The following is a 20,359-nucleotide window of genomic DNA, read 5'->3' as shown; positions in this document are numbered from 1 at the left end:
ATTTAGAACTCTCAAAGGGGGAATTGTTGAAATATAATTTGAAGTCATTGTTTTTGTTTTGTTAATTATTATCATATGTATCAGTTCAACTAAATATGAAAGAAACAGCAAGGTAATGGAAGCTATAAGCTGGAATGCATGCCTTTGTTTTCATAGGGCATATTGACCATTTGTTATCTACTCAAAGGGGGATGATCTGGGATGCGTTTACACAGACCCCATCCTGCCGTAATGGTTATCTGATCAAAGGGGGATGATCAGGAATGCGTTTACAGCTGTCCTTTCTTGCCTGACTGTAACCTCTCTTTCATGTTTATATTGTAATCTAAAGGCATTGTTTCCATCTGAAGGGACTGCCCCCTTCGAATGGCTTTAAATGTAATGCATGTATACCCAAAGTCAGACTTGGTTACTGCAGCACCCCGAGCTCTATGCTCTGATTCCAAGAACGCTTTCTGCAATAAAGACTACTGCTCAAGGAAATCCAAGTCTCCTGGTCTTCGCTAAAAAAGTTTCCAACAGCTCTCAGCGAAGGTGTCACATTTTATCGCCTCTCCTCCTCGTAACCTTGCCTGCTTTGCTCCTCTTGTGTCTTAACTTTGAGAGACTCTCTCCGCACTGCTCTCGAAACTAAAAATCATGGATTTGATCAACTGGTCTCTCAACGCAATTGACACCATTTTCTCGACGAGAAGCTTGGGTTTGGGGTAACCTGTCTGCCCTGCCGGAACGTTAACAGGCTGGCTACACGATGGACGCATGGAAGAGGTGGCGGGTCGTGTGTCTGGCGGCTCTTTCCGTGGAGGACATTGAAGATATCTATCTATTCGGAACCATGATAATATGAGATTTGGATGCCAGGTGAAGCGACTCTCTCAAGGCCTACACACACACAAACTCTTACACACACACACATATATATGCAATCACCACCCTGTACCCAAATCCCTTGCCTTCGCCGCTTTGTACCCCCCAGCCGGACAGACGGGTCAGAGACCAGCGCTGAATATGGCTGCAGGACTGGATGGCTGCTGGCCTGCGCTGGACTATCTCCAATCCCCATTCCCCCCTATCGTGTTGCAAGTCGTGTGTTGTTCATGTTGTAAGGTGTACTGACTATTTGCTTATGTTGCTGAGGTGTTTTTTCCCTGTTCCCAAACTGTACTCCTTTAGGAGCATAGTCTGGGGTTTTTTTAACCTACCCTCCCTCATGTAATGCTGTACTTCTTCTCAATGCTCTGCCGACCTGTTCTGTCTACCCCCTTGTTTTTATGTCTTTTCATGCATTTATACATTTCAGGTTGGATTTTGACTTTTCATGCAAAAGTGCCCAATTCGGCCTAAAATGCCTTCAGGAGCATTCTTATGATGAGAAATGTCGTTTAAAGGCATTTCCAGCTCAGAAAAGCATTTTTCAAAGCGATTTAAACATTTCAGGTTGGATTGTGACTTTTCATGCAAAAGTGCCCAATTCGGCCTAAAATGTCTTCAGGAGCATTCTTATGATGAAAAATGTCGTTTGAAGGCATTTCCAGCTCAGAAAAGCATTTTTCAAACAGATTTCAACATTTCAGGTTGGATTGTGACTTTTCATGCAAAGTGCCCACTTCAGCCTAAAATGCCTTCAGGAGCATTCTTATGATGAGAAATGTCGTTTAAAGGCATTTCCAGCTCAGAAAAGCATTTTTCAAAGTGATTTCAACATTTCAAGATCGATTGTGACTTTTCATGCAAAAATGCCCAATTCGGCCTAAAATGCCTTCAGGAGCATTCTTATGATGAGAAATGTCGTTTAAAGGCATTTCCAGCTCAGAAAAGCATTTTTCAAACAGATTTCAACATTTCAGGTTGGATTGTGACTTTTCATGCAAAAGTGCCCACTTCAGCCTAAAATGCCTTCAGGAACATTCTTATGATGAGAAATGTCGTTTAAAGGCATTTCCAGCTCAGAAAAGCATTTTTCAAACAGATTTCAACATTTCAGGTTGGATTGTGACTTTTCATGCAAAGTGCCCAATTCGGCCTAAAATGCCTTCAGGAGCATTCTTATGATGAGAAATGTCGTTTAAAGGCATTTCCAGCTCAGAAAAGCATTTTTCAAAGCGACTTCAACATTTCAGGTTGGATTGTGACTTTTCATGCAAAAGTGCCCAATTCGGCCTAAAATGCCTTCAGGAGCATTCTTATGATGAGAAATGTCGTTTGAATGCATTTCCAGCTCAGAAAAGCATTTTTCAAACAGATTTCAACATTTCAGGTTGGATTGTGACTTTTCATGCAAAAGTGCCCACTTCAGCCTAAAATGCCTTCAGGAACATTCTTATGATGAGAAATGTCGTTTAAAGGCATTTCCAGCTCAGAAAAGCATTTTTCAAAGCAATTTCAACATTTCAAGTTGGATTGTGACTTTTCATGCAAAAGTGCCCAATTCGGCCTAAAATGCCTTCAGGAGCATTCTTATGATGAGAAATGTCGTTTAAAGGCATTTCCAGCTCAGAAAAGCATTTTTCAAAGCGATTTCAACATTTCAAGTTGGATTGTGATTTTTCATGCAAAAGTGCCCAATTCTGCCTAAAATGCCTTCAGGAGCATTCTTATGATGAGAAATGTCGTTTAAAGGCATTTCCAGCTCAGAAAAGCATTTTTAAAAGTGATTTCAACATTTCAAGATCGATTGTGACTTTTCATGCAAAAATGCCCAATTCGGCCTAAAATGCCTTCAGGAGCATTCTTATGATGAGAAATGTCATTTAAAGGCATTTCCAGCTCAGAAAAGCATTTTTCAAACAGATTTCAACATTTCAGGTTGGATTGTGACTTTTCATGCAAAAGTGCCCACTTCAGCCTAAAATGCCTTCAGGAACATTCTTATGATGAGAAATGTCGTTTAAAGCCTTTCCAGCTCAGAAAAGCATTTTTCAAAGCGACTTCAACATTTCAGGTTGGATTGTGACTTTTCATGCAAAAGTGCCCAATTCGGCCTAAAATGCCTTCAGGAGCATTCTTATGATAAGAAATGTCGTTTGAATGCATTTCCAGCTCAGAAAAGCATTTTTCAAACAGATTTCAACATTTCAGGTTGGATTGTGACTTTTCATGCAAAAGTGCCCATTTCAGCCTAAAATGCCTTCAGGAACATTCTTATGATGAGAAATGTCGTTTAAAGGCATTTCCAGCTCAGAAAAGCATTTTTCAAAGCGATTTCAACATTTCAAGTTGGATTGTGACTTTTCATGCAAAAGTGCCCAATTTGGCCTAAAATGCCTTCAGGAGCATTCTTATGATGAGAAATGTCGTTTAAAGGCATTTCCAGCTCAGAAAAGCATTTTTCAAAGCGATTTCAACATTTCAAGTTGGATTGTGATTTTTCATGCAAAAGTGCCCAATTCTGCCTAAAATGCCTTCAGGAGCATTCTTATGATGAAAAATGTCGTTTAAAGGCATTTCCAGCTCAGAAAAGCAATTTTCAAAGCGATTTCAACATTTCAAGATCGATTGTGACTTTTCATGCAAAAATGCCCAATTCGGCCTAAAATGCCTTCAGGAGCATTCTTATGATGAGAAATGTCGTTTAAAGGCATTTCCAGCTCAGAAAAGCATTTTTCAAACAGATTTCAACATTTCAGGTTGGATTGTGACTTTTCATGCAAAAGTGCCCACTTCAGCCTAAAATGCCTTCAGGAACATTCTTATGATGAGAAATGTCGTTTAAAGGCATTTCCAGCTCAGAAAAGCATTTTTCAAACAGATTATAACATTTCAGGTTGGATTGTGACTTTTCATGCAAAGTGCCCAATTCGGCCTAAAATGCCTTCAGGAGCATTCTTATGATGAGAAATGTCGTTTAAAGGCATTTCCAGATCAGAAAAGCATTTTTCAAAGCGACTTCAACATTTCAGGTTGGATTGTGACTTTTCATGCAAAAGTGCCCAATTCGGCCTAAAATGCCTTCAGGAGCATTCTTATGATGAGAAATGTCGTTTGAATGCATTTCCAGCTCAGAAAAGCATTTTTCAAACAGATTTCAACATTTCAGGTTGGATTGTGACTTTTCATGCAAAAGTGCCCACTTCAGCCTAAAATGCCTTCAGGAACATTCTTATGATGAGAAATGTCGTTTAAAGGCATTTCCAGCTCAGAAAAGCATTTTTCAAAGCGATTTCAACATTTCAAGTTGGATTGTGACTTTTCATGCAAAAGTGCCCACTTCAGCCTAAAATGCCTTCCGGAACATTCTTATGATGAGAAATGTCGTTTAAAGGCATTTCCAGCTCAGAAAAGCATTTTTCAAACAGATTTCAACATTTCAGGTTGGATTGTGACTTTTCATGCAAAAGTGCCCAATTCGGCCTAAAATGCCTTCAGGAGCATTCTTATGATGAGAAATGTCGTTTAAAGGCATTTCCAGCTCAGAAAAGCATTTTTCAAAGCGACTTCAACATTTCAGGTTGGATTGTGACTTTTCATGCAAAAGTGCCCAATTCGGCCTAAAATGCCTTCAGGAGCATTCTTATGATGAGAAATGTCGTTTGAAGGCATTTCCAGCTCAGAAAAGCATTTTTCAAACAGATTTCAACATTTCAGGTTGGATTGTGACTTTTCATGCAAAAGTGCCCACTTCAGCCTAAAATGCCTCCAGGAACATTCTTATGATGAGAAATGTCGTTTAAAGGCATTTCCAGCTCAGAAAAGCATTTTTCAAAGCGATTTCAACATTTCAGGTTGGATTGTGACTTTTCATGCAAAAGGGCGCCACCTGGTGGATAATAGCGGTATTGCGGAAAGACGGAAAATCTCGTCATTGGCGGGGAAGTGTTTTCTCTTAATTGACGAGATATCTCGTCAATGGCGGGGAAAGAGTTAACATGTAATCGATAGGGAATGAGATAAAGCATATTTGGCGTGCTGTCCGAGGAGAGGGCTCCGAGCTCGGAATTTTAGCCCGAACCCAGAGTACTCCCCCCTCTTTAACTGTGATGAATGAATCTAGATGAGAGTGAGGTGATGGGGTGGAGGAGGGATTCTGCAAAAAATCTATCACGGGACAGAGGTGAGGGACTGCATTTATAGGCACCTCTTTGCACTGATTGGTTGGATCACATGACCATGCTCCTCCCGAACTGAGTTAAATAAACTTCATTTAAAGGCATTTCCAGCTCAGAAAAGCATTTTTCAAGCGATTTCAACATTTCAGGTTGGATTGTGACTTTTCATGCAAAAGTGCCCAATTCGGCCTAAAATGCCTTCAGGAGCATTCTTATGATGAGAAATGTCGTTTGAAGGCATTTCCAGCTCAGAAAAGCATTTTTCAAGCGATTTCAACATTTCAGGTTGGATTTTGACTTTTCATGCAAAAGTGCCCAATTCGGCCTAAAATGCCTTTAGGAGCATTCTTATGATGAGAAATGTCGTTTAAAGGCATTTCCAGCTCAGAAAAGCATTTTTCAAGCGATTTCAACATTTCAGGTTGGATTGTGACTTTTCATGCAAAAGTGCCCAATTCGGCCTAAAATGTCTTCAGGAGCATTCTTATGATGAGAAATGTCGTTCGAAGGCATTTCCAGCTCAGAAAAGCATTTTTCAAACAGATTTCAACATTTCAGGTTGGATTGTGACTTTTCATGCAAAGTGCCCACTTCAGCCTAAAATGCCTTCAGGAGCATTCTTATGATGAGAAATGTCGTTTAAAGGCATTTCCAGCTCAGAAAAGCATTTTTCAAAGTGATTTCAACATTTCAAGATCGATTGTGACTTTTCATGCAAAAATGCCCAATTCGGCCTAAAATGCCTTCAGGAGCATTCTTATGATGAGAAATGTCATTTAAAGGCATTTCCAGCTCAGAAAAGCATTTTTCAAACAGATTTCAACATTTCAGGTTGGATTGTGACTTTTCATGCAAAAGTGCCCAATTCTGCCTAAAATGCCTTCAGGAACATTCTTATGATGAGAAATGTCGTTTAAAGCCTTTCCAGCTCAGAAAAGCATTTTTCAAAGCGACTTCAACATTTCAGGTTGGATTGTGACTTTTCATGCAAAAGTGCCCAATTCGGCCTAAAATGCCTTCAGGAGCATTCTTATGATGAGAAATGTCGTTTGAATGCATTTCCAGCTCAGAAAAGCATTTTTCAAACAGATTTCAACATTTCAGGTTGGATTGTGACTTTTCATGCAAAAGTGCCCACTTCAGCCTAAAATGCCTTCAGGAACATTCTTATGATGAGAAATGTCGTTTAAAGGCATTTCCAGCTCAGAAAAGCATTTTTCAAAGCGATTTCAACATTTCAAGTTGGATTGTGACTTTTCATGCAAAAGTGCCCAATTTGGCCTAAAATGCCTTCAGGAGCATTCTTATGATGAGAAATGTCGTTTAAAGGCATTTCCAGCTCAGAAAAGCATTTTTCAAAGCGATTTCAACATTTCAAGTTGGATTGTGATTTTTCATGCAAAAGTGCCCAATTCTGCCTAAAATGCCTTCAGGAGCATTCTTATGATGAGAAATGTCGTTTAAAGGCATTTCCAGCTCAGAAAAGCATTTTTCAAAGCGATTTCAACATTTCAAGATCGATTGTGACTTTTCATGCAAAAATGCCCAATTCGGCCTAAAATGCCTTCAGGAGCATTCTTATGATGAGAAATGTCGTTTAAAGGCATTTCCAGCTCAGAAAAGCATTTTTCAAACAGATTTCAACATTTCAGGTTGGATTGTGACTTTTCATGCAAAAGTGCCCACTTCAGCCTAAAATGCCTTCAGGAACATTCTTATGATGAGAAATGTCGTTTAAAGGCATTTCCAGCTCAGAAAAGCATTTTTCAAACAGATTATAACATTTCAGGTTGGATTGTGACTTTTCATGCAAAGTGCCCAATTCGGCCTAAAATGCCTTCAGGAGCATTCTTATGATGAGAAATGTCGTTTAAAGGCATGTCCAGCTCCTAAAAGCATTTTTCAAAGCGACTTCAACATTTCAGGTTGGATTGTGAATTTTCATGCAAAAGTGCCCAATTCGGCCTAAAATGCCTTCAGGAGCATTCTTATGATGAGAAATGTCGTTTGAATGCATTTCCAGCTCAGAAAAGCATTTTTCAAACAGATTTCAACATTTCAGGTTGGATTGTGACTTTTCATGCAAAAGTGCCCACTTCAGCCTAAAATGCCTTCAGGAACATTCTTATGATGAGAAATGTCGTTTAAAGGCATTTCCAGCTCAGAAAAGCATTTTTCAAAGCGATTTCAACATTTCAAGTTGGATTGTGACTTTTCATGCAAAAGTGCCCAATTCGGCCTAAAATGCCTTCAGGAGCATTCTTATGATGAGAAATGTCGTTTAAAGGCATTTCCAGCTCAGAAAAGCATTTTTCAAACGATTTCAACATTTCAGGTTGGATTGTGACTTTTCATGCAAAAGCACCCAATTCGGCCTAAAATGCCTTCAGGAGCATTCTTATGATGAGAAATGTCGTTTAAAGGCATTTCCAGCTGAGAAAAGCATTTTTCAAACAGATTTCAACATTTCAGGTTGGATTGTGACTTTTCATGCAAAAGTGCCCACTTCAGCCTAAAATGCCTTCCGGAACATTCTTATGATGAGAAATGTCGTTTAAAGGCATTTCCAGCTCAGAAAAGCATTTTTCAAACAGATTTCAACATTTCAGGTTGGATTGTGACTTTTCATGCAAAAGTGCCCAATTCGGCCTAAAATGCCTTCAGGAGCATTCTTATGATGAGAAATGTCGTTTAAAGGCATTTCCAGCTCAGAAAAGCATTTTTCAAAGCGACTTCAACATTTCAAGTTGGATTGTGACTTTTCATGCAAAAGTGCCCAATTCGGCCTAAAATGCCTTCAGGAGCATTCTTATGATGAGAAATGTCGTTTGAAGGCATTTCCAGCTCAGAAAAGCATTTTTCAAACAGATTTCAACATTTCAGGTTGGATTGTGACTTTTCATGCAAAAGTGCCCACTTCAGCCTAAAATGCCTCCAGGAACATTCTTATGATGAGAAATGTCGTTTAAAGGCATTTCCAGCTCAGAAAAGCATTTTTCAAAGCGATTTCAACATTTCAGGTTGGATTGTGACTTTTCATGCAAAAGTGCCCAATTCGGCCTAAAATGCCTTCAGGAGCATTCATATGATGAGAAATGTCGTTTAAAGGCATTTCCAGCTCAGAAAAGCATTTTTCAAGCGATTTCAACATTTCAGGTTGGATTGTGACTTTTCATGCAAAAGTGCCCAATTCGGCTTAAAATGCCTTCAGGAGCATTCTTATGATGAGAAATGTCATTTAAAGGCATTTCCATTTCAGAAAAGCATTTTTCAAGCGATTTCAACATTTCAGGTTGGACTGTGACTTTTCATGCAAAAGTGCCCAATTCGGCCTAAAAGGCCTTCAGGAGCATTCTTATGATGAGAAATGTCGTTTAAAGGCATTTCCAGCTCAGAAAAGCATTTTTCAAGCGATTTCAACATTTCAGGTTGGATTGTGACTTTTCATGCAAGAGTGCCCAATTCGGCCTAAAATGCCTTCAGGAGCATTCTTATGATGAGAAATGTCGTTTCACGAGTTCGCATTAACTCTTTCACCGCCAGCGTTTTTAAAAAAAGTTGCCAGCCAACGCCAGCGGTTTTCATGATTTTCACCAAAGTTTAATGCCTTCCAGAAAATGTTCTTCTTTAAATATATAAACATACAATATACCAAATGAAAGAACAGACCCTCTGCTTTCAAACAAAAACAAAACGTTTCATCCTACCTTTAGTGGTTCTTTTGCAATCAGCTTTTGAATATGGGTAGGTTTTTGCAAAAACACCATATTTTGAGCAAAAAGCAGAGATAATTCCATTTTTATGACGGACTTTTCATAGAGATCCCATTCAGAGCGATCTTTAAAACAGACACGGACATGCAGCAGCTTGCCATAGGGCAATACTTCCGGTTTTAAAAAGTTGCGGAAGGGCGCCACCTGGTGGATAATAGCGATATTGCGGAAAGACGGAAAATCTCGTCATTGGCGGGGAAGCGTTTTCTCTTAATTGACGAGATATCTCGTCAATGGCGGGGAAAGAGTTAACATGTAATCGATAGGGAATGAGATAAAGCATATTTGGCGTGCTGTCCGAGGAGAGGGCTCCGAGCTCGGAATTTTAGCCCGAACCCAGAGTACTCCCCCCTCTTTAACTGTGATGAATGAATCTAGATGAGAGTGAGGTGATGGGGTGGAGGAGGGATTCTGCAAAAAATCTATCACGGGACAGAGGTGAGGGACTGCATTTATAGGCACCTCTTTGCACTGATTGGTTGGATCACATGACCATGCTCCTCCCGAACTGAGTTAAATAAACTTCATTTAAAGGCATTTCCAGCTCAGAAAAGCATTTTTCAAGCGATTTCAACATTTCAGGTTGGATTGTGACTTTTCATGCAAAAGTGCCCAATTCGGCCTAAAATGCCTTCAGGAGCATTCTTATGATGAGAAATGTCGTTTAAAGGCATTTCCAGCTCAGAAAAGCATTTTTCAAGCGATTTCAACATTTCAGGTTGGATTGTGACTTTTCATGCAAAAGTGCCCAATTTGGCCTAAAAAGCCTTAAGGAGCATTCTTATGATGAGAAATGTCGTTTAAAGGCATTTCCAGCTCAGAAAAGCATTTTTCAAGCGATTTCAACATTTCAGGTTGGATTTTGACTTTTCATGCAAAAGTGCCCAATTCGGCCTAAAATTCCTTCAGGAGCATTCTTATGATGAGAAATGTCGTTTAAAGGCATTTCCAGCTCAGAAAAGCATTTTTCAAGCGATTTCAACATTTCAGGTTGGATTGTGACTTTTCATGCAAAAGTACCCAATTCGGCCTAAAATGCCTTCAGGAGCATTCTTATGATGAGAAATGTCGTTTAAAGGCATTTCCAGCTCAGAAAAGCATTTTTCAAGCGATTTCAACATTTCAGGTTGGATTGTGACTTTTCATGCAAAAGTGCCCAATTCGGCCTAAAATTCCTTCAGGAGCATTCTTATGATGAGAAATGTCGTTTAAAGGCATTTCCAGCTCAGAAAAGCATTTTTCAAGCGATTTCAACATTTCAGGTTGGATTGTGACTTTTCATGCAAAAGTGCACAATTCGGCCTAAAAGGCCTTCAGGAGCAATCTTATGATGAGAAATGTCGTTTAAAGGCATTTCCAGCTCAGTAAAGCATTTTTCAAACAGATTTCAACATTTCAGGTTGGATTGTGACTTTTCATGCAAAAGTGCCCAATTCGGCCTAAAAGGCCTTCAGGAGCATTCTTATGATGAGAAATGTCGTTTAAAGGCATTTCTAGCTCAGAAAAGCATTTTTCAAGCGATGTCAACATTTCAGGTTGGATTGTGACTTTTCATGCAAAAGTGCCCAATTCGGCCTAAAATGCCTTCAGGAGCATTCTTATGATGAAAAATGTCGTTTAAAGGCATTTCCAGCTCAGAAAAGCATTTTTCAAGCGATTTCAACATTTCAGGTTGGATTGTGACTTTTCATGCAAAAGTGCCCAATTCGGCCTAAAATGCCTTCAGGAGCATTCTTATGATGAGAAATGTCGTTTCACGAGTTCGCATTAACATGTAATCGATAGGGAATGAGATAAAGCATATTTGGCGTGCTGTCCGAGGAGAGGGCTCCGAGCTCGGAATTTTAGCCCGAACCCAGAGTACTCCCCCTTCTTTAACTGTAATGAATGAATCTAGATGAGAGTGAGGTGATGGGGTGGAGGAGGGATTCTGCAAAAAATCTATCACGGGACAGAGGTGAGGGACTGCATTTATAGGCACCTCTTTGCACTGATTGGTTGGATCACATGACCATGCTCCTCCCGAACTTAGTTAAATAAACTTCATTTAAAGGCATTTCCAGCTCAGAAAAGCATTTTTCAAGCGATTTCAACATTTCAGGTTGGATTGTGACTTTTCATGCAAAAGTGCCCAATTCGGCCTAAAATGTCTTCAGGAGCATTCTTATGATAAGAAATGTCGTTTATAGGCATTTCCAGCTCAGAAAAGCATTTTTCAAGCGATTTCAACATTTCAGGTTGGATTGTGACTTTTCATGCAAAAGTGCCCAATTCAGCCTAAAAAGCCTTAAGGAGCATTCTTATGATGAGAAATGTCGTTTAAAGGCATTTCCAGCTCAGAAAAGCATTTTTCAAGCGATTTCAACATTTCAGGTTGGATTTTGACTTTTCATGCAAAAGTGCCCAATTCTGCCTAAAATTCCTTCAGGAGCATTCTTATGATGAGAAATGTCGTTTAAAGGCATTTCCAACTCAGAAAAGCATTTTTCAAGCGATTTCAACATTTCAGGTTGGATTGTGACTTTTCATGCAAAAGTGCCCAATTCGGCCTAAAAGCCCAGCAAGCAATTTTGCGGCTAATAGACGTCTAGTAGCCGTCTAAACACCCCCCTGACGTCTAGGCTAAAACAAGGCTAATTTTGGGCTGTCAGTGAAAATCTAGTAGACGTCTATCATAGCCCAAGAAATAGACTAGTCATCAAATAGACGGCTATTAAACGTCTACATATATACGTCTAATAAACGGTGAATGTGGGTCTAGGCTAAAACAAGGCTAATTTTGGGCTGTCAGTGAAAATCTAGTAGACGTCTATCATAGCCCAAGAATAGACTAGCCGTTAAATAGACGGCTATTAAACAACTACACGTGTGTGTCTAATAAAGAACAAAAGAATGGCTAAAGAATTATTTTTAATCCATTAAAAAAGGTTCTCATAAACATGCAATTTATTACAAAAAATATTGTTAATACAATAGAAATTCAGATAAGACAAAATGAAGAAAAACTACTTTTAACAAAAAGAATAAAAACAGTAACAAAATAAAAGCATATATAACAAAATACAATTTTAAAAATTAAATAACATCTAAACATTAACAAACTATCTTCAGTTCACGTCAACTTATTAATTGTACTAATTTCTATACCCCCCCCCCCCCCGTGCTCCCTGGTGCCTGTTTGAAATGCCCCCATTGCATCCTTCACTTCCAGTTCTGTTGCTGCTGGGAAGTTGTTCAACACAGCATCTGCCAAATATGAAAAGAATGTATGAGACAAGTATTTCTGCTTTATGTTAAATGTGATAGTCATTCTCTTTTGAAAAGGTCATATATAAATATTGACAGGCAACAGTAATCATACCGTTCTCATTACTAACAGAAGTGCTTGTTTCTCTGCGTGTGTTTAATGACATTTTTGGAACTTGCAAAAGAGGCTTAAAGGCAGGGTATCTGATTTTGATCCAGAATTTTTTTTTTTGTTATGCTGGTTGAAAGTCTCCTCAAATATTGATAGCTCTCACTATGTTAAGTTGTCTAAATGTGTATTTTTATATATTTGTGTCATCTGTAAAAGGCGTAGGACCAAAAAACGTTCAACAAATCATTGAACCCTGACCGAATGCAATAATTGGACGTGGGCATGGGCCAGTTACCGGTTTGAAGGTATACCGAGATTTTCAGAGTCAAGGTTTAAAAAAAAACACAAAAATTTTCTGTGATACCGTTTTCAATGTATGAACTGTGTTTACACAAAGTGAATTAAATCATGTAATTGAATTCATGTTTACATTTACAATTGAAAGAATATTATCATTTAAAGGCTTTATTTTTACCTGGCATAAACGTTGTTTGTTGCTTAAAAATAAAATGTATTGTTGTCCAGTTTAAAAGTTGATGTTTTAATATGCAGACATTTGAAAATAATACATTTTAGTGTCACAATGGCAATACCACAACACCGTGGTATTTTTGCTTACGGTTATCATACTGGCAGAATCTTATTCCGGCCCATAATTGGACGCATTACATTTTTGCCCCTCTTCTGTGAACGTGTTTTGCATGCCACTTCACAACCTGTTCACACTCTGTAAAAATAGGGAGAATCAAATAAACCTTCCTGCTGAATTGACACAGGAGCTACAAAACGAAAGACATTTTGAAACAACAAAAAAAAAACATCTGGATGAGCAAAGAGCAAAAACCCAAATTAACATTGGTAAGTTCACTGCTTTTCTGCAAGATGGAAACAGCTACAGGTCTGAAAGGGTCGTTGCAGTGTTTCTTTTGGAAAGGTAGGTATGCAGTGTGACTTGTTTATGTTGGTTATTTTGGTAATGTTATTCACTTTGTCAGTCTTACTGGTTAATGAGATAGGAGTGCGCTTCTGGTTGGTGCGTGTAGGCTAAAGTTAGTATTTTTCAAAATCAAATACCCTGCCCTTTAAGATGCCAAGCATAAAATATTCACAATACAATCTTATTGACATAAAACCTGTCAAATGTCTAAAAATAAAACATCTAAACAATATTGTATGGTTAAGTAAACTGTTGTATCGGCAAAGAGTAATTTAATCTGGGGCTTTTAATATTTAGAAAATATTAAGGCAGTACCGGACTGTCGTCAATTACTCCTCACATAACCTAATGTCATATTAAAAGTACTATTTTGTGAGACACCATGTAGCCTAAAACTACATACAAATACACTTACCTTTAATAACTGAGAACTGATGTTTTTTCAAATGCTTGCTTCTGCAGTGGACCACCACTATTCATGTTGAACTTTGAAATTAATGAATTTTAGTGAACTCTAAAATACAAAAGACAATGTCGTTAACAGTTGCAGACTGAAATATTTTCTGATTTTTTGTGACCACATGAAAGACTGTGTTGACACCACAATGTCTGATTAATATTGCATGTTTATAGAATTTACCTGTCCAGCATTCTTCCGGCACGGTCTCTCAAGTTTCTCCCTCCAGTTTCGCACAGCTTTGACACCTGAATAGCACATGCCTATGTCAGTAATTGTACAGTATTGTATGCTTCAGTGTACAAGTGTTTACCAACCTTAAAGGTTAATGCCCACTGACCTGCAAGTTTTCCCTCACTAACACAATAAAACTCTTTTTTTCCAACAGACTGAAGGCCTGTAAGTTAAATCCATATGGAGGAATAGCTTTCCCCCACAATCAATCTCTGCATGCATAATTGTAAAGCACAACACTGCCTACATTACTGTAAGCAACACAGTAATAACTTAGCTAAGTTACTGCTGTTACTAAAAAGCAGCCTACAAATCACTCATGTTGATCTTCAGTGTAACGTTACATAGACTCATTTACCTCCACTATTTTATTACATTGCAGGTTGTACTGTTTAGGTTTTAAAAAACATGGGTTACTTACTACGTTATACTGTTAAGTTACCAGCAAGAATGTCGCGATTCCAACAACAAATAAAGTAAATCAATTTTAAACACATGTAAAATAAAATAATAAAAAAAAAAACTTACAAGACCAAACGAGTGTGGTACATGCTTTCCTCGTGGCTGCTCGCTGATGTTGTTGCTTTTCAAACAGCGGAAATCTTTCTCGTGAGATTTGGCCCCGTGTTTGTGTACTGCTGCCATCTAGCGGTTCGGAGTTGTAACTGGATTTTGTTTATCTTTGAAATACGGTCAAATAAAATGAATGTTATGCGTGACAGCAGATATTCAGATAAGATAAATAAAACCAAACATCTTAATTTCACTGGTGTATTTGCATGCCTGATAAAATATCATAATTCTTGCAAGTTATTTTGGCAAAAACAAAATTTTATTAAATTCAAGGTTATTTTGGGCTAAACATGGTTTGTTCGTAGTCGGTCTATTTATGAGCTAAATAGTGGCTATGTACGACGGTGCATAAAACACTTTAAAGAAATTAAACAAACCTTGTAATCGCTGTTAACTTTGCTTACAATGAAATACCATACATCTCACAAGTTATTTTGGCAAAAACCACATGTAATTAAATTAATGGTTATTTCTGGGCTAAACGTGGGTTATTCGTAGTCGGTCTATTTGTAAGCTAAATAGTGGCTAGTACAGACGGTGTATAAAACACTTTAAAGAAATGAAACAAAATACCTTAATCGCTTTGAACTTTGTTTACATGATTAAATATCATACATCTCACAAATCATTTTGGCAAAACAACATGTAATTAAATTAATGGTTATTTCTAAGCTAAACGTGGGTTATTCGTAGTCGGTCTATTTGTAAGCTAAATAGTGGCTAAGTACAGACGGTGCATAAAACACTTTAAAGAAATGAAACAAAATACCTTAATTGCTTTGAACCTTGTTTACATTATTAAATATCATACATCTCACAAATAATTTTGGCAAAACAACATGTAATTAACCCTTATGTGTTGTTGGGGCCATTTTTGGCCATTTTTTGCAATTTTTTGTCTTAATTTGGCCACAACTTTCTCTGTGTTTCAGCAAATGGAATGATTTTTGGTGACAAATCTTATATTTACACATATTTTAAGAAAATGCTTTGAAATTTTTCAAAAACTTAACAATATACCGTGGGCAAATTTACTACCCTTACGTGTTGTTAGCGGCCGAAAAAGGCCACTAAATTAAACTGCTGTAAAAATTTATCGGATGAAATTTTTTTCACATTTTTTTTTGCATAAATCTGTTAATCAACCTCAGTACTGATCAAAACTACCAAATGTTTGCAAAAATTCCATGATTTTAACTCTTTCATTGCCAAGTTTATAAGTAGTGTCACTGATTTGGGGAAAAAAAAACACACAAAATGACAGATTTTCAATATAAAACGTGACTGTGGACTGGATTTTCTTTTACCTTTTTTACAGTCTTGGGCATGCCAAAGATTGGTAAAAACATTGGCTTTGATGCATTTTTAGTTTTTGTGCAGCATCAGATTAAATTTTTTTCTCCCTCATTTATTGTTTGTGGCCATTTTTTCCCCAGTGACTTCCATTATAACAACATTTTTTGATTGCTGAGCCATGACACCTTATAACCATGCATTCTTGATTCTTTGTGCCTTTTCCTTTTGCAAAGAGGTAAAATTTGTCATTTTTACTGTTGATCACCATGTGGCACCATTAACCCTTTAGTAGCCTGTGCAAAAAAACAGAGCATAAATTCTGGTCTGTACATTGAGTTATATGGACTATAAAACCATTGTGTGTGTACGAGTGTGTGTGTACAAGTGTGTGTGTGTACGAGTGTGTGTGTGTGTGTGTGTGTGTGTGTGTAGGGTTAGTGTTAGTATTGAGGAGAGAGCACCTCCCTCGCGCACCAGTTAGTGCTGCACTGGTGAGAGGGATCGAGTCTCCTGTAGCTGTCCCTCTAGACACAAATCCACAGACACCAGCAGGCACCAGCAGCTCAGGAGTGAAGAGGGGAACATGCAAGTGGTGTACAGAACCAAAAAAAGAACAGTCAGCATTTGTATCCGTTGAGGTAGACACACTTGCAGAGAGCACCAAGTAATATGCTGCAAGTCCTGCTAAAAAGACTGAACACACACAAGTACACATATACACACCAAAAAATTAGTTTGATTGTTTAGTTCTCCATCCATCCTCTACTCTTGCTTCATTGTTCAGTTTATTTGAAGTTGTTTTTGCATTTTGGTTCATAATAAATGTTGTTAATAAATCTGATGAAGAGAAGATTTTTTACAGATTTTTCCACACAGACGCACACACATGCAAGCACGCACGCACGCACGCACACACACACACACACACTCTCTCTCTCTCTCTTTCTCTCTCTCTCTCTCTCTCTAATATGCTGTTATAGTCCATATAACTCAATGTACAATCCAGAATTCAAGCTCTTTTTTTTGCACAGGCTACTAAAGGGTTAATTGTGCCACATGGTGATCAACAGTAAAAATGACAAATTTTACCTCTTTGCAAAAACTAAAACCACAAAGAATCAAAAATGCATGGTAATAAGGTGTCATGGCTCTGCAATCAAAAAATGTTGTTATAATGGAAGTCAATGGGGAAAAATGGCCACAAACAATAAATGAGGGAGAAAAAAATGTAATCTGATGCTGCACAAAAACTAAAAATGCATCAAAGCCAATGTTTTTACCAATTTTTGGCAAGCCCAAGACTGTGAAAAGGGTGAAAAAAAATTCAGTCCACAATCACTTTTTATATTGAAAATCAGTGATTTTGTGTTTTTTTTTTTTTCAAATCAGTGGCATCACTTATGAGCTTGGAAATTAAAGAGTTAAAATCATGAAATTTTTGGAAACATTTGGTAGTTTTGATCAGTTCTGAGGTTGATTAACAGATTTATGCAAAAAAAATTGAAAAAAATATTAATCTGATACATTTTTACAGCCGTTTAATTTAGTGGCCTTTTTTGGCCGCTAACAACACGAAAGGGTAGTGAATTGGAACAAGTCACAAGGGTTAAATTCATGGTTATTTCTGGGCTAAACGTGGTTTATTCATAGTCGGTCTATTTATGAGCTAAATTATGACTACGTACAGACGATGCATAAAACACTTTAAAGAAATGAAAAGAAATACCTTGTAATCGCTGTTAACTTTGCTTACATGATAAAATAGCATCCATCTCACAAATTATTTTGTCAAAAACCACATGTAACCAAATTAAAGTTTAATTGGGCTAGAAGTGGGCGACGCACAGCCCGGCTATATCGGGTCTATACTGAAAAGAGACGTTGAAATGACGGCTATTGCTTGCTGGGAGGCCTTCAGGAGCAATCTTATGATGAGAAATGTTGTTTAAAGGCATTTCCAGCTCAGTAAAGCATTTTTCAAACAGATTTCAACATTTCAGGTTGGATTGTGACTTTTCATGCAAAAGTGCCCAATTCGGCCTAAAAGGCCTTCAGGAGCATTCTTATGATGAGAAATGTCGTTTAAAGGCATTTCCAGCTCAGAAAAGCATTTTTCAAACAGATTTCAACATTTCAGGTTGGATTGTGACTTTTCATGCAAAAGTGCCCAATTCGGCCTAAAATGCCTTCTGGAGCATTCTTATGATGAGAAATGTCGTTTAAAGGCATTTCCAGCTCAGAAAAGCATTTCTCAAAGCGATTTCAACATTTCAGGTTGGATTTTGACTTTTCATGCAAAAGTGCCCAATTCGGCCTTAAATGCCTTCAGGAGCATTATTATGATGAGAAATGTCGTTTAAAGGCATTTCCAGCTCAGAAAAGCATTTTTCAAACAGATTTCAACATTTCAGGTTGGATTTTGACTTTTCATGCAAAAGTGCCCAATTCGGCCTATAATGCCTTCAGGAGCATTCTTATGATGAGAAATGTCGTTTAAAGGCATTTCCAGCTCAGAAAAGCATTTTTCAAACAGATTTCAACATTTCAGGTTGGATTGTGACTTTTCATGCAAAAGTGCCCAATTCGGCCTAAAATGCCTTCAAGGAGCATTCTTATGATGAGAAATGTCGTTTAAAGGCATTTCCAGCTCAGAAAAGCATTTTTCAAAGCGATTTCAACATTTTAGGTTGGATTGTGACTTTTCATGCAAAAGTGCCCAATTCGGCCTAAAATGCCTTCTGGAGCATTCTTATGATGACAAATGTCGTTTAAAGGCATTTCCAGCTCAGAAAAGCATTTTTCAAACAGATGTCAACATTTCAGGTTGGATTGTGACTTTTCATGCAAAAGTGCCCAATTCGGCCTAAAATGCCTTCAGGAGCAATCTTATGATGAGAAATGTCGTTTAAAGGCATTTCCAGCTCAGAAAAGCATGTTTCAAACAGATTTCAACACTTCAGGTTGGATTGTGACTTTTCATGCAAAAGTGCCCAGTTCGGCCTAAAATGCCTTCAGGAGCATTCTTATGATGAGAAATGTCGTTTAAAGGCATTTCCAGCTCAGAAAAGCATTTTTCAAACAGATTTCAACATTTCAGGTTGGATTGTGACTTTTCATGCAAAAGTGCCCAATTCGGCCTAAAAGGCCTTCAGGAGCATTCTTATGATGAGAAATGTCGTTTAAAGGCATTTCCAGCTCAGAAAAGCATTTTTCAAACAGATTTCAACATTTCAGGTTGGATTGTGACTTTTCATGCAAAAGTGCCCAATTCGGCCTAAAATGCCTTCTGGAGCATTCTTATGATGAGAAATGTCGTTTAAAGGCATTTCCAGCTCAGAAAAGCATTTCTCAAAGCGATTTCAACATTTCAGGTTGGATTTTGACTTTTCATGCAAAAGTGCCCAATTCGGCCTTAAATGCCTTCAGGAGCATTATTATGATGAGAAATGTCGTTTAAAGGCATTTCCAGCTCAGAAAAGCATTTTTCAAACAGATTTCAACATTTCAGGTTGGATTTTGACTTTTCATGCAAAAGTGCCCAATTCGGCCTATAATGCCTTCAGGAGCATTCTTATGATGAGAAATGTCGTTTAAAGGCATTTCCAGCTCAGAAAAGCATTTTTCAAACAGATTTCAACATTTCAGGTTGGATTGTGACTTTTCATGCAAAAGTGCCCAATTCGGCCTAAAATGCCTTCAAGGAGCATTCTTATGATGAGAAATGTCGTTTAAAGGCATTTCCAGCTCAGAAAAGCATTTTTCAAAGCGATTTCAACATTTTAGGTTGGATTGTGACTTTTCATGCAAAAGTGCCCAATTCGGCCTAAAATGCCTTCTGGAGCATTCTTATGATGACAAATGTCGTTTAAAGGCATTTCCAGCTCAGAAAAGCATTTTTCAAACAGATGTCAACATTTCAGGTTGGATTGTGACTTTTCATGCAAAAGTGCCCAATTCGGCCTAAAATGCCTTCAGGAGCAATCTTATGATGAGAAATGTCGTTTAAAGACATTTCCAGCTCAGAAAAGCATGTTTCAAACAGATTTCAACACTTCAGGTTGGATTGTGACTTTTCATGCAAAAGTGCCCAGTTCGGCCTAAAATGCCTTCAGGAGCATTCTTATGATGAGAAATGTCGTTTAAAGGCATTTCCAGCTCAGAAAAGCATTTTTCAAACAGATTTCAACATTTCAGGTTGGATTGTGACTTTTCATGCAAAAGTGCCCAATTCGGCCTAAAATGCCTTAAGGAGCATTCTTATGATGAGAAATGTCGTTTAAAGGCATTTCCGGCTCAGAAAAGCATTTTTCGAACAGATTTCAACATTTCAGGTTGGATTGTGACTTTTCATGCAAAAGTGCCCAATTCGGCCTAAAATGCCTTCAGGAGCATTCTTATGATGAGAAATGTTGTTTAAAGGCATTTCCAGCTCAGAAAACCATTTTTCAAACAGATTTAAACATTTCAGGTTGGATTGTGACTTTTCATGCAAAAGTGCCCAATTCGGCCTAAAATGCCTTCAGGAGCATTCTTATGATGAGAAATGTCGTTTAAAGGCATTTCCAGCTCAGAAAAGCATTTTTTAAACAGATTTCAACATTTCAGGTTGGATTTTGACTTTTCATGCAAAAGTGCCCAATTCGGCCTTAAATGCCTTCAGGAGCATTCTTATGATGAGAAATGTCG

At 37.9% G+C, this 20,359-nt stretch overlaps 1 long non-coding RNA gene across 1 annotated transcript; it reads right to left on the bottom strand.

Annotated features, from left to right (window-relative positions):
• Positions 1-11,381: 11,381 nt before the first annotated feature.
• Positions 11,382-15,036, bottom strand: LOC135764819 (uncharacterized). The gene is made up of 4 exons (XR_010540292.2): positions 14,333-15,036; positions 13,754-13,818; positions 13,529-13,627; positions 11,382-12,064 (listed from the first exon to the last, which is right to left on the bottom strand). It is a non-coding gene; the product is annotated as an uncharacterized lncRNA (long non-coding RNA).
• Positions 15,037-20,359: the final 5,323 nt, after the last annotated feature.

This window comes from Paramisgurnus dabryanus, chromosome 2, assembly GCF_030506205.2.
Source record: "Paramisgurnus dabryanus chromosome 2, PD_genome_1.1, whole genome shotgun sequence".
Lineage (NCBI taxonomy): Eukaryota > Metazoa > Chordata > Actinopteri > Cypriniformes > Cobitidae > Paramisgurnus > Paramisgurnus dabryanus.
The sequence above is the reverse complement of the archived record's forward strand: the minus strand, read 5'-3'. Positions and strand labels throughout refer to the sequence as shown.